Here is a 6,297-nt window from a genome sequence, read left to right as displayed (position 1 = left end):
TGGAGGACATTCTGGTACCATTCTTTATTCATGGCTGAGTTTTTAGGTAAGACCGTGAGAATGATGACTGCCTTGGCTGAAAAGCAACCCCACACATGAATGGTTTCAGAATGCTTTACAGTTGGCATGAGACAAGACTGGTGGTAGCACTCACCTCGTCTTCTCTGAACAAGCTGTTTTCCAGATGTCGCAAATAATCGGAAAGGGGATTCATCAGAGAAAGTGACTTTACTCCAGTCCTCAGCGGTCAACTTCCTGTACCTTTTGCAGAATATCAGTCTGTCCCTGATGTTTTTCCTGGAGAGAAGTGGCTTCTTTTCTGCCCTCCTTGAGACCAGGCCTTGCTCCAAGAGTCTCCGCCTCACAGTGCGTGCAGATGCACTCACACCTGCCTGCTGCCATTCCTGAGCAAGCTCTGCACTGCTGGTAGCCCGATCCCGCAGCTGAAACACTTTTAAGAGACGGTCCCGGCGCTTGCTGGTCTGTCTTGGACGCCCTGGAGCCTTTTTGGCAACAATGGAACCTCTCTCCCTGACGTTCTTGATGATGCGATAGATTGTTGACTGAGGTGCAATCTTTCTAGCTGCGATTCTCTTTCCTGTTAGGCCATTTTTGTGCAGTGCAATGATGACTGCACGTGTTTCTTTAGAGATAACCATGGTTCCCAGAAGAGAAACAATGATGCCAAGCACCAGCCTCTTTTTAAAGTGTCCAGTGGTGTCATTCTTACTTAATCATGACAGATTAATCTCCAGCCCTGTCCTCATCACCACTGACACATGTGTTAATGGAGCAATCACTTAAACAATGTTAGCTGGTCCTTTTAAGGCAGGGCTGCAATGACGTTGAAATGTGTTTTGGGAGATAAAGTTCACTTTCTAGGCAAATATTGATTTTGCCATTAATTGCTGTTACGTTGATCACTCTTTATAACATTCTGGAGTATATGAAATTGCCGTTATAAAAACTGAAGCAGTAGACTTTGTAAATATTAACATTTGAATCATCCTCAAAACTTTTGGCCATGACTGTAGTTTGACATGATTGTATAGTAAAATTAAAAACTGACCGCTACAGCTGCAGGGGTCACAGGATTTTACTGTGTTTGACTCATCTGACAATCTTGCCTGTCCCTGGAGAACAAAACGTTCCCCACAGTGATGTATCACCATTGACACGTTTCATCTGAGCAGATCACCTAATTCTTCCGTTTTCTCTCCGACATTGCTCTTGGTAAACAGCAGGTCTTTTTTTCTTACTGGTTCTCTCCATTAAAAGCCAAATTTGTGAAGGTGACTAATTCTGGTCCTGTGGGGAGATGTTCCTCCCTGAGCTTGGACTGTTTGCATCTTCTCCAGAATTACCACTGACCTCTGACTTATACTTAAAGGTATAGTATAGGATGTTCTTTTTCTGGGTGGATGATCAAAATAAGTGGTCCTAACTGTCAGTCATTTTGGTTTACGTAAGGCCATCTTACGTGCTTGTTCCCATTTTCACTTACCGATGGTCAGTCTGACATAGTGGAAAAATTGCAAATCTTCTTTTTGAAAGTAGCTTGTATCGAAGATGCAAACAGCAAATTTTAAACAGAGCGTGCACAAGGAGAAATGGGCTCATGCATGCTCTAGTACATGTTTAATAGGTGTTCCCTCTCGAGAGCGGGTACAGGGTTGTGCATTTTTTTAAGTGAAGAGGGCAGGTCTTTTCAAAAAATCTGTAAAATACTCCATTATACCTTTTTAAGGTTGATGACAATGTTTCAGAAGTCTAGATCAGTTTTTATTATAAACGATTGGTCAAACATGACTTTTAGTTTGCAAAGTTTGTGGTATTTTTTAAATAACCTAACCTTTCTTTGATTGCCTTATTTCCTTATTTCACACTGACTGACTATCAACAGACAATACTCAAATGAATACATAGCAGGTTTTAATTCTTCAGGTAAATAAAGCATTTCAATGAATAGGTGTTTGAAATGAACAAAAAAATAGGGAAAATGTTCCCTAATATAATTGGCATTTAACTTTTAATAGAAGCACAAATGAGGATTTAATTATTACACAAAAAAGACCAACCTAGAATGTATTACCCTTTTATCTGATTGTTGTTTTAGGATGGAGAGAAGAGTACTGAGTAATGTAATCTGTAGTGTTGACCTTAAATAAGAAATCCATTGCTGTTCAAAGTAGCCAAAATTTACCATGAAATTAAATGAGAAATTTTGTTTTAAAAGTTTGTCAGGAACCTTTTCCCAGGTAAAAATGATTGAAAAGGGAATGAGATTGTATTTTCTAATAGAATGCACATCTTTATGATTTATGGTTTTGTGAACTTTAGAAGAAGCAAATCCAAAATAAAGTAGGAAAATATGCTTTTTTTTTCCCCAAATAAAACTATTGTTATTAAAATTGCTATCAAAGCGGAGTTGGGTCAGACTATGATTAACATTTAAATGTTTAGAGATTAAAATTAATTCATGATTTTGATAATTTAAAGATTGAAGAAAGATTTAATCTAGAAATAATAGTTTGAATCACTGAATTTTATGAAACCTTACACTGAATAGTTTTTTTCTCCAGAAAGTGCAGTACTGTTTTTTTCCTACTAGGTGACGCTATAACATTAGGTCACTCCTACATCCCCCTAATAGGAATTTCACTTCTTTTTACACTTATTTTTTGGAGATTTTATTGGTTTTCATCTTTTTTCTTTTGTTTAATCAATGTTTTTCATATGAATACTTGTATAAATTAGTGGCATGACTTATTGCATAAATCCCTCCAAGCCACAGGGATCCAATACACTGAAAATAATTGTGGTCTGTGTGGCTCCAAATTCTTAGCACAATCCTTTCAAAATTAATTAGCAAATACTCACGAAAAGCAATGAGGCTGCTTGGAATACAGCTGTGATAGTCGATGGATAACAAATGCTTACAATGCAGAATGTGTGTCATGCTGTAACTACTTTAAGCCTTTATGCAAGGTTTATATCCATCTATTCAGAAAAGCTACAGCTTTATGACAGAACTTGTCATTTTGGCATTTAACAAATTAGATGGGCTTGGATGAAATTTTAACAACTATAAATTAAGCTGGGGAAAAAAGTTAAGGAAAAAGGGGAAAGGCTAAGGGAAAGGCATAAAACATTTTTGAAAAGTTAAGTTGAAAAGTTTTATAAGTTATGTAAAATAAGTAAAAAAAAATGCAACTGCATATATCGGCATTAATAATCTAAGGTGTTTGTTCATCAAAAAGTGTTCATGAATTTTTTTTTATCAAAGCGCTTTTGTCAATTTTTTTTAATATATATATCAGGGAAAGTTACTGTTTTGTGTTATTTCCTCAACTTTGATTTTTGCATTAAAATATGCATATCTTTTAAGTGTTACAAAATGTAATAAGGTTTTTTTCTTTCCTCCAAAAACACTCTGATCTTAACATTTTGATTTCAACAGCTTACACTGAGGGCATAGGGGTTAAAAAATAATACATCCAAGAAAGTACGAAACTTGCATTTTGTCAGTTTAATCTTAGACTATTTCATCAAAGTATTCATTAAAATGGCTTCATCTACTCAGTCACTCCTGATGCAGTGCCTACATTTGTTTAGAAGACAAAGACTTCATGCATTGCTCCATGATCCTTTGGTCCTCATCCGCCACATAGGTCCAGTTATTCAGAGTTAAATATTTTAAGAAGTGACTCAGAATCTGGGATATATTGATTACCGTATGCTCATTTCAAAGATGCTTATTTGCATGATGGTTTTCCTCTTTAGTGACAGTAAATAATTTTGTATTTTGTGTGTCTAGCTGAAGGGAGAAAATTTTTCAACACCTTTCTATTCCGCCTGTCAGCAATAGTGTTTTGTTCACCATCGTGACATCATCCATCTCATCTTTAAGTAAGGAAATACGTTTTTGTTTTGCTTACCGTCCTCTTAGGTCAAGTGGAATCAGACACCAGTGCAGAGTGAAGATAGTTGGAGTACAAACAGATGGCTGGTTTGATATGAGATAAAACCACTGAATGGCTGCTTCAGCCAGGTCCACAGCATCACAACCAAGCTTCCAATCTGGATTGGGTTAAATCAGACATTTTTTGTGTCAAAAAGACAACCTCAGCTTGATAAAATCTGGAAAACAAATTCAAATTTATTTTGAGGTTTCCTTAAGCATGTTTTTTTTTTGTGAAAATAAAAAAAAAATAACATTTTTATTTTACGTGAAAAACAGTCTAAATGTTTCAGTAACATACCAACTATTACTAGGGAATCCAATATTCAGTATTTGAATAGGCTCACCCAAGATGGCATTCATGCAAGAACCACCACTGATTGCCTTTTTGTTTTTTTATCTTGTCTGTATGTAATGGAATTTTTTTTTAAATCAGATTTCTATGTCATCTTTAGCACTTAATTGTGAATTATAAAACTCATCCTGTAGAAAAGGTGTTCTGGCCTTCTGTTCCGAAAAAAACAACAACAAAATTTCCAACTAAACCCATGGGTGGTTTTTGGATTTTTATGCACTTCCGACTTGACTTATCTATTGTAAAAGCAGAGACAAAATAATAACTAAAAACGTCTTGCAACTTAGGCGAAATGAAAAATGTCAATATAATGTGTGAAGCTCTAAAAAAGTGGGGGGAAAAAATTATTTAAAAAACCTTCCCGTCCAGACCAGACATTTACCAAACATCCTGCTCCAACCAGCAGCCGCTGTGTTCTTAATTACCCAAACTAATGGGAGGGTCTAACAATTAACATAATCTGAACAATCCAGAATATAAAAAATATAGTTACAAATTTTGGTTCTAAATTAATTTAAATATAGTCTAACTACCCAAAGAAGAAAACTAAATTGGTAGAAATAACAAACTACAAAATTTTGCATAAATTGCCTCAACCGGAGATATCCTGCATGTTTTAATTGTGTGTCTTTTCCAACACACCTGGGTCAAATGGTAGCTCATTAGTAGGCATATTCAGAACTTGGACATGCTGAGGATGAAGTAACTTCCTCCGTGGAGAAGAACTAAAACATCCATCCATCCATTTTCTGTCAGGCTTTATCCCTGCTGGGTTCGCGGGGGGTTCTGGTGCCTGTCTCCAGCTGTTTATAGGCAGGAGGCGGGAACATCCTGGACAGGTCGCCGGTCCATCGCAGGGTAACACAGAGACACACAGGACAAACGATCATTCATACACACACACTCACACCTAAGGAGGATTTAGAGAAGTCAGAACAAAAAAATGCAAGATACAATTCCTTGAAGACTGAATTAGTACTCCATTGTTTTAGAGATTTAATGACATTCCACAAATGTAAAAAACTAAGGCTGATATTTTATAGTTTATATATTTTTTTGAGTTGTTTTTTTTTCAAGCACTAATGTACATTAGCAATAGTTTTTTCTGACAGTATAATTAGATTGACTAATGGGGAAAGCATCAGTTCTGACACGCAATAGGCCTCCGTACATGGGTTGTGCACACTAACCACTGCGTCACCTCTCTATATATTTTATTAAGGTGTTAGTTGTGGCCGTGTTCCAGTTCTTCGTAGGATGAGTTCTTAAAGCATAGCTGTAACTTTAGAGCTCTTTAGTGAACATGTGAGAAGAGTCAAGACTGATGTTTACCTTTTGATGTATTTTTAAATAAAAACTAATAATACAAATACCTACTCTTATTTTATGTAGCATTTTTCTGCTGAGGTTCTTTACAAGTGGTGTAGAATTTGAAGCAGAAGGTTCTGCATGTCAATACATCACGTTGTTTCTGAAAGGTACAAGGTTCTGTAAAATTACTCTGAAAATAATACAGAAATTTAATTTGAATACTTACGTATTTTCAAAAATTAAGACTTTAGTACTTTAACCTGAGTAGATTTTTGGCTAAGCAAAATTTACTCTTATTTAAGTAAGATTTGACTGCGAGTATCAATACTTTTACTCAAGTACTACAGTTGAGTAGCTTGTACACCAGTGCCTATAATTGATGTAATATGTTAAAATAAAATGTACAGTTTGAGTTATGTAATACACCTTCTGAGCAGTTTCACTGGAAGATATAAAACTACAGCTTATTGGCATCAACTACAATAGGAAAAAATATTATAGACTTGCTTGCATGTTGTTAAGTAACACAAACCAAGGCATTTATCGCTGTGGTACTGTTCAGCTGAAGGGTGTGGTGAGAAACTGTCACCTTTAGAACCATTGCCAAAACAGTCCGGTTATGCTGAAAGCATGTGTTCCTTACCTCAGTTTCCCCTCCAACTTCTCTTCT

This window comes from Cyprinodon variegatus, unplaced genomic scaffold (genome assembly GCF_000732505.1).
Source record: "Cyprinodon variegatus isolate N-32 unplaced genomic scaffold, C_variegatus-1.0 Scaffold1065, whole genome shotgun sequence".
NCBI lineage: Eukaryota > Metazoa > Chordata > Actinopteri > Cyprinodontiformes > Cyprinodontidae > Cyprinodon > Cyprinodon variegatus.
The sequence above is the reverse complement of the archived record's forward strand: the minus strand, read 5'-3'. Positions refer to the sequence as shown.